The sequence below is a fragment of the Strix aluco genome, chromosome 2 (assembly GCF_031877795.1).
Source record: "Strix aluco isolate bStrAlu1 chromosome 2, bStrAlu1.hap1, whole genome shotgun sequence".
Taxonomy (NCBI): domain Eukaryota; kingdom Metazoa; phylum Chordata; class Aves; order Strigiformes; family Strigidae; genus Strix; species Strix aluco.
Window position 1 is genome coordinate 59951447 of NC_133932.1, and position 12119 is coordinate 59963565.

The window sequence follows — 12119 nt, forward strand, 5'->3', positions numbered from 1 at the left end:
ACCAGTGGTTTATTCACTCCTAGAAACTCCAGTTGTGTCAGAGGTAAATGAGTTGCTGTCTTTGCATGTCTAGAAATAAATTATAGTACTTCTTGTTGAAGATGGATAGGGTAATAAAAAATAAGAGACAGTAAAGCATATACCCCAGCAGAGCATAAAACCAGATAAATGAAAACACAAGTATAAACTATAGGCATAGTTGGTTCTGCTAAATTAGTTGCATAATTTTTTCAGATTTGGGAAAATGTCATGTTATCTGAACCATCTCTTGAACCTGTCTCTTGAAGAGTAGTCACACCACCTGAAGTTTAGTCGTTTGCTCTTAATTTAGCTGGAGACTTCAGCTTAATTTAGACCTTCTTTAGTGGTTTACCAAATGCAAACAAAACTAGTATGATTTTTCTGCTAGTCACTTCTTTTATTGATCAAAAAATGTTTTTTGCTTCTATCAGATAATTTCAATGCTAGTACGCTTTTTCTTATATTGCTTAAGCCCACACATGCTTCAGTTCACATACATTAAGTTCACATGAGTTCAGAGAGAGGCTGCATTTTATTTTATATTTATTATTTGCAATAGTTTTTTACAATACCTCTGTATTTCCAGGACCTATTGTGCCATCCACAAGGTAAATATGAAATTGAAGATTGCCTCTGTTCCCAAAAACTCATAGTTTAGGCACATGATAACTAATAACAGATAAAGAAATACAAACAAGATAACATAAAATATACATGTGATACATTTGTTAAAACATACCACATGCTGCAGAAATACTGTAAGAGCTAAATTTAATAGAGGTCTTGGAGGTTTCTTTGAAGATTTTAAAACAGGCATTACATACTCACAGATAAACATGCTATTTCTAAAACTAATACAGAAGCCATTCTGTGAAGCATGAGGAGAGAGATTCACCACTGTAAAAGATTGTCAACCTGTTTAAATCTTTTGAATTTTTATGCAGGTACAGTGGCTGCTTTGCATACTGTGGCTAATCCTAGAAATAAAACATTCTGCTGAAGTAAAGTGCAATGATAGACAAGTTGCTGTTGAATTTAAATATACCATTTCTTTCTAAAGGATAATTGCAGCATCTAACAAAGTACAAATCCAAACCACTGAATGATGGGGATGAAAAAATGTAAAAGGAACAAACAATACCACACCACTGTGCTGGGTTTGTGTGTGTGGCGGTGTTTTTGGTAGTGGGGGAGGTGGCTACAGCAGTGGCCCCCTGTGAGTAACTTCTTGAAGATCCCCTGGCTCCAAGTGGGACTCTCCTCTGTGCCAAGGGCGAGCCAATAAGTGATGGTGGCTGCACCTCTGTGATAGCATATTTAAGAAGGGGAACCTCGGAGGAGAAGTTGGAGATGTGAGAAGTTGCAAGGAGGACATCTGTGTGAATACCTAAATAGACTGGAAGAAAGGAGGAGGAAGGGGGAGAAGTTTGCCACTGCAGACTCCCTTGCAATCCATGGTGAGAGGGCAGGCTGTCCCCATGAAATCCATGGAGGTCCATGGTGGAGCAGATGCCCACCTGAACCCCCGGAGAACCCCATTCCAGAGCATGTGGCTGTGTCTGAAGAAGGCTAGGACTCTATGGGAAGAAGCCCCTGCTGTTGTAGTTCTCTTTTGGGATGATTGCAACACGTGGGAAGGATCCACATCGGAGCAGCTCGGGAAGGGCTGTGGCCCATGGGAAGGACTCATGTCAGAGAAAGTTCATGGAGGACTGTCTCCTGTGAGAGGAACACCACACTTGAGCAGGGAAAGAATGCAGGGAGTCCACCCGCCCTTGAGGAGGAGGAAGTGGCAGGACACACCCCACTCCCCTATTCCCTACCCCCTGTGCTGCTGGGGGGAAGGAGGTAGAGAAATCATGAGCAAAGCTGAGCCCAGGAAGAAGGGAGAGGTTGGGGGAAGGTGTTTTTAAGATGTGGTAATGCTTCTCAGTGTCCTACTCTGTCTGTTAAGTGTAGTTAGTGTCTGAACTAAATTGATGTTTGTTTTTCTTCCCCTTCCTTCTGTCTTTTGCCCAAGACCGTAATGGGTAAGTCATTCCTCCTGGTCTTTACCTCGATTCCCAAACCTTTTGCTTTGTTTTCTCCTTCCCATTCCTGAGGTGAAAGGGGTGAGTTAGCAGCTGCGTGTCACTCAGTTACTCTCTGAACTCAAACCATGATAACCATTCAGAGCAAACTGTAAGCTGTTTGTTTTCAGGTTGTTTTTTGTTTTTGGTTTTTTTTTTTTTTTTTTTGAAAAGCAGCATAGCGCATATATTTCTTCTTTAGCAGTGATATTCGGGAATGGTTCCCTCCAGTCTGACAGAAGAATAGCTGAATGGTAGAGAGTTTAAAGATTAATGGATATGCATGGAAAGTATTCTGGGGACACCTATTCTCTATTCAGGAATTATGAAGATGTAGTTCTGGACAGGTTTTGTCCTGTTTCTGATACTTTTCTCAGGTCTTGGTTTAAGTTTTAAAGGTAGTGATGGATACAACTCCAGCTGTATGAAATGTCACACTTCAGAAAAGAACTGAAGCATGACAGTAGGATTCCTTAAACAGATTGCAGTCTCTTAAGTTAGGCACTCAGTGCAGGAGTCCAAAAAAATGGTGACAGCAGCAACTGTACACCTCATGTCCTCCTTCTCCAAAACCTCAAGCATTCACATTCTAAAAGGAGAAGCATTTCTAGAAACCTGGACCAATCAGAAAGTCATGGACTTTCTTACCAGATGATTAGCTTTAAGGATGAATTAAAATTATACAATTCATTCATCCTCCAGCTCAAGTATGCTCATATTTCTGGCTACAAAATACCTTCAGTAGGAAATTTGACAATGTTCTTCTCCAAAATACTCCAGCATAGAATCTAGGCAGGCACTGGAGATGTGGCTTCAAATCTCCTTACTAAGGACTTAGAGTTGTTGTCTATATCCAAGCCAAATCTTATTGCTAAAAGTCTATGCCTGACTACTATGAACAAAATTGCTTGTAATACCAATTACGAGTGAATATTGGAGTTTCCTGGGAAGACACTCCCCAGAGTCTGAATTCTTCCACAGAGGAATTCAGATGTCTATCCACCCAAGCTACCTTCCCAATGAAGTTCCAGACAGCAGACAGATGTCTATTTTCCCAAAATAGTTATTTCTAAGCAAGGAAGGTTATCTAATATGAAATTGTTTGGCAAAACTGAGACCTCTTTATCAAATTGTTTATCAAATAAGACTTTTCTGGAAAGTCGTCAACATAGATTGCCTCTGGGACTTTAAATGTTTTGCCTATGCCTTCCCTGCCTCTTCTAGAAGCTACAAATGCACACTGAATTTATGACACCAACTCAACAAAAGTTTAGGGATATCTAGAATCTAACAGTGCTTAGAAAGCCACTCAGAATCTTTACTTTCGAACAGACCTTCTCATAATAGCTATTGATTACCAGTTCCACCAAAAAAAACCCACCAAAAAAACCTGAAGAACCCTACTATGAAAATGAAAGCTTCTAGGGTCATAACAGAATTTGTCACAGGACATTATTTTTATTATTGGTTTTATGTATTGGGAACTCAGGTTGATATAAATGTTTTTGGAAAGATGATTTTTGCTTAACAGACACACAAGTTCTTTATATAGCAGTATTATACTTAATATGCTTAAGGCGTTAATAATTTAGTAACAGGAATAAATATCCACAAGAACTTTGTAAACAAAAGAAAAATTGCCTTGCTTTGCCTTTAATGAGCATAACTCCTGAAGCATGACTTAGTCATCCTCACTTAAACTAAAATATTGCAGCGGGCCAATGCGCAATGACAGAATAAAAAGTTAAACATTTAGAAACTGAAAATGAGAACTAATTTTTATTCACAACAATATGTCAACACATTCTCTGGTTTGACTGTATGCAAATTTAAAATGGATATGGTGGATTATAAATATATCTTTACTTACTAGCTGATAAAAATTCCAAATTATTTTAACCCTAAATACCTCTACAATATTTTCCTTCTTCATTTCAGTTTTTAAAAGAAATAAACTATTTCAAATTACATGAGATTCCTATTTATTTTCAAATTAAAATTTGTTCTTCACAAGCACAACATGCTCTTTCATTTGTCTTGATTTAAGATTTTCATTTTTAAGCAAAGATTACATCATAAATCCAAGAGCATTTTCACAAGTTTCCTTTAAGGTTTTTGTTCCAGTTCGATCTTGAGCCATATAACTTCATAAAATTATTTAGAAAGTAGCTATTAATAATACAATCATTTAGAATCTAAAAAGAGAAACTGCTTCTAAATTTACATTTGCAATTATTTTCAGCTACACATTAAGCATACAGTGTAGATTAAAAAGGTAGCATTAATTTCACAAGGTATTATCCAACAACCTTTTGTGTTTTATGCTTCCTTTGATTTTACTGGGACAGTTTCTGGAGTATATTACTATTTTACACAAACAAGACTAATAATATCTTGTTTATAAAGATTAAATTATTCCCCTCATTATTGACTATGTGCATTAGTATGCTGAAACGTATCTAGCTATTTATAAATAGTAACATTTATTTGCAGAAGTTATCCTAGTAAATATGCTAGCATATTTAATCTAGGTAATTTGGCATTCTCATAGGTATGAGTCAGGTGGTAAAGTAAGAAAGTAGCATGCAAGCTAGGGACCTTTGGATGGTATGTAGTGCAGCTCTCTATCCCAAGGAAACACCATGTCATTCTTGACAGATATTTGGCTGATCAATTTGAAAAATCTTCAATCATGGATCTTGCACAATGCTCCAACAAGCTTCTTCAATATTTATCTCTTCATATTATCAGAACATACTTCCTAATATTTAAAAATTATTCCTATCTTAACATCTTCCTAACATCTTTAATACCTATTGCTTTACTTATCAGAACAGTTGGCATAACTAGGAACAGTTTCTATATATTTAGAAGAAGAATAGCGTGCTTCAGGTGGTGGAATGTACTAATAAGAGCTATTTTTTTATTCCATTCAGGCATTTCATTATTCATGCAGTATATAATTTTATTTTCCAAAGTGAAGATGTATATTTTAAATAACATTAAAAAAAAGTATTGTGAATAAGTTCTGTGAGAATAAGTTTTCCTAATCTATAGAGATTCAGTTTCACTGATATTAGTGGCAAGTGAACATGTGTTTTCAGTAGAAGTAGTAAACAGGAAGAGACACATTGCTTTCTCTGGAGCTGGACTTGCTCACCACAAATAGCAATTTAGCCTGTTGTCTTCTAAAGAAGAAAATGTGTCCCTTAATTCTTAATCATTTAAAAGTATGCCTTATTGTTGAAAATAGACAGACTTCTTATTTATCAATCAAATATGTTGGCAAAGTCAGCATTTTCTTCAGTCTTTGTTAAAAAAAAATATTTTTAGAGATTTTTAGAAAATACATAAATAAAAAATTTTCAAGCCCTGGGACATTTTGAATGCCAACAGATTATTCAGGTCTCACTGTGTAAATATGTTCCTTGCATGCAGATAGCAGAGTCTGGACATTTGATCTAATAAGATATCTACTTTAGGGAATGATTTCACCATTATGTGTCCCTGTGTCTCTCTGTTATTTACTAAGGTATAGAAATGGCAATGTCAGATGTAAACATCTCTACACTTAGGAAATGTAGATATAGAGAGTATTTCAGAATCTAGAAAACTGTGCTGATCACTCAAAGATGCATAAAATATTTATGTGCCTACCCTGTGGCAAGACATTTACTAGAAAAGCAATCTCCACTGGCACATGAGAGTGCATGCAGACATCAAAACATTCCAGTATAAGAACTGTGGGAAAATGTTCTCTCAGAAATGTTCCTTACAGGACCATCTCAACCTGCACAGTGGGGATAAGCCCCATAAGCGTAACTACTATGACATGGGATTTGTGTATAAATTCACATTTGAGGAAACATCTTAAACAGCTACACAGTAAAAATAGCTTTGGCAATCATAGTTCTATGATTTATTTATATTAATGCTCTTCTCATACCCCTGAGTCAATGAGGAATAATGAGAGGAAAACAGTAGGAATGGAAGCAATTGGAGAAGTAAAATATATGAGGGATCTTGCATTAGCTTTTATTGAAAGTAAAAGTAATGATTGTAACTGGTTTGGTAACTTTGGATCAACGTGAACACGACACTAAATTCTGTCAAATCTGTGAGTGTTTGTGTTCTATAGAATGAGTCAGAAGCCAAGGAGTGACAGGAATTTCTCCTTGTATATTAGACCTGTAACCTTGAACTTTAAAGCAGACTGAACAGTTTGGAACACTGTATAAATTACACATTTTTACTGGAAACTACATAATGTGCAACAGATGCTTGTTCAAATGTTACCTGATTGTTCTCTTCAGAGAAAAATTTCAAGATTAATTCTATTCATTTACTTCAGCAATTCAGCAATGAATCATATTCCCGTTGTCTGGTCTATTTTACTTATGATTCTTCTCTATAGTAGAAAGGAACAATTTAGTTACTAAAATCTTTGTAAGAGAAGAATATCTGCATCTCTTATTCAGCAAATAAAAAATATTGAGAAAAGTAATTTCTGCATCCTGGGAGGTAGTAGCTCTTTAATAGCACTATTCTAACTTCACTAGAGACCAAGTGAATGTCAAAAACTTCACTTTATTGTCAAATTCAGTTTCCTCATCACTTCCTAAGATCCTAGGAAAATGTCAAGTAAATCCAACACAATTAGAGGTATCCTTGACTGAAAGGCCATGCTATTCTCCCTGAAGAAGTTATTAAAAGAACATTTTAGAGGCAGTTTGTTCAGTACCTGTGGAGAATTGATAGCTTGTACTTCACATGTTTTTCAGCTGAAGAAAAAAAAAAAAGAAGAAAGAAGAAAGAAAAAGAGAGAATTACTCTTGGCAATGAGAACCTGAATGCTGATGCCAGCAGCATACAACATGATGTGGATTCGGTAGCACAAGCATGTTGCTTTCATCTCTAACCCATGTTTAGGTAAATTATTTGCAGCTAGCACACTAAACCATCAATGGCATAGATACCCTCAATTCAAGTCTTTAAATATGTTTTTAAAATGGAAAAAAAAAAGGAAAGTATTTTTCCACTCAACCTCCTTTTCAAATATGTACTAATACAAATTCTGTATGTATCCTTTTTAATTATTGCAGTGTCATAATACATATTAGATATGTTCCTACATGGTTTTCCTGAAGAATTTTGTGATTTAAGGTGACATTTAGGCTGTGATATGCTTTGACATTGCAGCAAGAAACTTTTTTAACCTAAGATTTAAGTGTCCTACTCTTTTCAATTAACAGAATTTCTCTAAGTGAAGTTGGGGACATTTTTTGATATTCAAAGTAATATCATATTATGGGTCATAATATTATTGTCAAGAAAAAAATAATTTGAGATCTGATATTGCCAGGGAAAATAAAGAAAAAAACAAAAAAATCAAACCAAACGAAAACAAAACAAAACATAAAACCCCAACAAAAACAACACCCCACCCCTCCTAGTCCCCGTTTAAAATATTATGTGGGTGTTCTATAGGCCAAAAGTTCCTTGATAACATATGGGTTGCATTTACTTCTTGGGCAAAGAACTCATAAATAAGATATTTTAACTAGCAATAAGGTTTTAAAAAGAATCTATAACTGAACACTGCTTCAGTTCTATATAAACATACATATTTTTCAGAAAAACCCTCCCTGAACTGTGTCTCAGGAGAAGAAAAAGATCAGCTTTATGTTAGTTCACAGACCCTGTCTTTCCCAAAATATTTAATCATCTTTGAGCACGATTCTGCAATCAAGTTATTTGACAGAAGGATGATTGCTGTCAGTTCTTCAACACAGAACAGTTATGGTCAGCATCAAATAAGCAAGTAAAGGTTTTGTTGGAGTTTGCACTCATAGGTTCAGGCCCTGCCAAATCAAATGAAAATATGTGTACATAAGCACGCGTGCACTCACATATTTTGATTCCCTTGTGGTTGCAGACTGTTAGATAATCTTTACCAGCAGTGGAAATTTTCAAAGGAGTCCACAACCTCATAAAATCAAGATATTCTCTATATGTATGTATGTATAAGTTCTTTATACATATTTCTTCCAGGAAGGATCAAAACAGATGAATTCTTAGTTCACCTATTTAAGCCCTACAGCATATATTTTTGGTGAATAAATTTCACTTAATAAGGTATATCTAGAGTATGTGTCTTTTCTTCCTAATGTCTAGACTTCAAATTATCCCCCTTTTCTCTCTTTGCCCTTTCTCCTTGTTATTCTAGTATTTTACATTTAAGAATTTTCTTTCTAACAGACTGAATCACAGCAATAGACATGTCAGATCAATAGTTCACTACTTAAGCAATTTGTCTGTAGTTTAATTATGGCTGTTTTCCACAGTTGTGGACAAGATCATTCTAATTTTTTTTTTTTTTTTTAAGTTAAGAAGTTGTTGTTTTGTTCTTGTAACTGATATTTTTTGTAAACTTGTTGTTTTCCTAGAATTAAAACTATGGGAAGAAAAAACTGTGATCACCTGGAGCCTTTTTTTAAGTAACAGAAACGATTCTGCTGCCTTGAACTATATGATTACTGCCAACTTGGACAAAAAAACCCAAAGAAAATCTAATATAAAGACTCCACATAGCACAAGCTTTCATACTGAAGAGATTATGGAGAATTATGGATATTACAAAAAGGAATTTAAAGTTTTCAGATGAGATGCTGCATAGCACTACTTTCAGCATCACATATTTGTGCCTTTAAATTTTCTATTTTATTTGTGATATTTGCTTTACAACATATGTTACGATTTGAATCCAATGATATAGTCTAATGATAATGGTCAAATTCACAGACTGTGTGTGAATTTAGAACTCCGTGTTCTCATGCAAGTGCAGAACTCTACTGTATGAATCAACTACTGTTTTTATCTCTTTTGTAGAAAGTATCTAGGAAAACATAGACAAAACAACATGCAAACAAACAAACCCCCCTAAGATTTCTTCACCCTAAAAAGTGTATAGTCAATATATTACATAGAACAATGGGATTTCATTAGGTAGAATAAATATTTAACCTCATTTATACGGGTCTCAGAGCAGCCATATAACTATGAGTTAAATGGTACATTAAGCTAGTAAAAATCATATTAATTTTATAGTTAAATGATTATTTGAAAAGTCTAAGAAAATTTGATAAGTATAGTCTTGGGACCTGACATATCTGAAACTGGTAAATGTACCATGAACTGTAGGTATTTGGAAAATTTCTTATGTTCTTATACATATGATAATATTTTTTCAAATTATGTTTGTGGAGAATTTCACAAAGGAAAGGAGAGTGACATTATTTCTCATTAACAAATTGCATTTTTATTCACTTACTTTGCCTAAATTAAAGCATTGTGATTGTGATTTTATTTTAATGAATTATTGACATTCAAAATTTGGACACTGTTAACATTGGAGACTGGGAAATACTGTTGATTTTAAATGAGGCATTAGTTTATATTTAAGTCAAATTCAAGTCTTACCTTTTCCTTTTTTTTTTTTTTTTCTTGACATGGGCTTAGACTCAATGGAAATAAGATGGCCTGTTTAGTTCCATTGTTCAGCTGGAACTCGTAAGTATTTCCATTTAACATAAATCTATTACAGATTCTTGAAAGCTTTTTATATTCTAGATTAAATCTTACAAGTAAAAATCAATTTCTCTCTGTATTTTCCCTCTGATACTGAAGAAGTCTGATCCTGAAACTAATCATGAATATCAGATCCCTATCCATGCAAGAAATCAAAGATGAAGATTCTCAGAAAAGAATGGAACACAAAATATTACCATAGAGGCCAAGTCCATTTTTGGGATCAAAATTATGATCCAGAGTCCTTTAAAGCACTGATGACAAAGTTGTTGGAAAAGAAAGTAATTCATTTCAAGCAAAGGCAACAAAATCAAAGAAATTAAAAAGAAAAATAAAAATGAACTCAAAACTGAGGAAAATTTTTCTTGAACGTCCATGGACAATAAAGAAGATGGAAGATTTTGTCAGTCTTGTTGGTTTTAGTTGATCTTGGAGTGGAGACAGCTCTGCAGCAGCAATGATTCACCTTCCTGCTGTGTGCGATGGAGTATATCGTGCCATCAAAAGGCCATCCAGTTACATCTGAAATTTTAGACTATTTTCTAAGGACGTGCTGGAAGCTAACAAGTTGGCTAGTTTGTCTGACTGCAAATAAATTGGTTCAAATTCTGTGGGAATATGTATGCCATAGTTGGTCATACCATAATAGAAATTACTGAGCTATCCTTTAGCTAGCAGCTCCATTAGGGCAACATTGTACAGCACCATGTACAGATATCAATCTAGGTCCCCAAGAACCAATTGAGGCAGGCACAATTTCCCTCCAAATGCCTACAAATTAATCAATCTATTTTCATTGATTAAATGCATTTATTTTAGATACTTTGTGCAGCACCTCATATTTGGGCTCAAGCCTGGTAGTGGATAGTCTAGATCCATTAGTGGTAATAGTGATCTGATTATAATTTAAGAGTTATAATGAAATTGGTATAAAATTATTACTGTAATAGTTCTGTTACCTTTTATATGGATATTGAAGGTTCACAACTAAAAGTGTATGCGTATTCCTTTAATGATCACGGACTAGGAAAAGTAATCCTTCATTCATAAAATATGCATCAGACTTGACCATTTCTCTAATGGTAACTCATTATCTATTTGAGGATATCTTGAGTTTAAAATTCAAATTATAAGAAATTAAAATATAAAGCAATGCTATTAGAGCAGCTGTGACTTAATTTATGTGAAATTGTACCCAGTATTATTTATGGAATAGACTCAAAGTAGTGTAATAGGCAATAGAAACCTTACTATCGCCTTGGGTCAGTTTTAGAAGAAACCTCTGATATTCAATGTTCTGAATAGGATGACTCAAACTTGAAAAAAAGCCACACCATTGTGGGGATGGGGAGTGGAAGTGGGGGATGTTATTTGTTGATTTAAAATACAGTTATTTCATTAAATAACCATAAAATATTTAGGTCTCAGTCTAAGACCTGTTCATTGATTCCTGGTCAGATAACAAAAAACTGACAAAATGATCCTGATGTGCTTAAACAACCTGTGTTGACCTTACTCAGTCCAGTGTTACTTTTCTGAATCCCTAGCTATAATACACTTATATTCCATCTACAGCCTAAATATAAAAAATCTTCATATCTCTTTTTGGGATTTCAGCATCCCTGCTTACCCAGTTATTAAGGAACTGGACTTCAGTTTGTACTTTGAAATGTAGAACTGGAAACTTTTTTGACATTTTTTCTGTGTACTGTTCAACATAGGGAAGAAATTGGAGATTTTGATATGTAAACAGATAATTTAACTGTAATTTCATGCATGCTAAAGGTCATATGTCTACATAAAATTAGCCAAATAACAAATCTTCCCAAAATATCCAATGTAATAAAAAAACCTGTGACTAAGTGCAGACTAACCTGTATTTAAATTTAACAGGTTACATATTGTTGATTATCCTGAACTACACAAATCAAACTAAAAATCTGCTGTGGGCGTAGTTAGAAGACCCCAAGTTGCAATAACAAACAGTTTCTATCTCACTTGGTAGCCATGGAAATTATATATATTTTTTGGTAGATTGATCACACTATGTTCTAGTGCTGCATTCTCTTTTTGGGGGGTCATGTTTGCTTGTGTTTTTAGAGTCTGGGGCTTTTTTTTGTATTTTAAACCTAATAAGGACAGTTAGGATATATCTTAAAAACATTTCTTGTTTACTCATGAAGAGGACCGTGAGCAAGGTCATAATTATCTGACGGGGAGTTTATATCTTTTGTAGATATTTCAAAAGAAAGAAATGCTAAAGGTAAAATTTTTAAGATGGCAATGAAATGGATTCACAAGGATTTTTTCAAAGTCTGACTGTCATCTTGAGTTTTTCATTAAAAGAATAGCAAAATATTTAGACAAAGAGAAGCAGTTTCACCAAATGAGACTCAAAGATATTTGCAACACTTATTTGCAAGTTCTTTGTCTTTTGAGGTG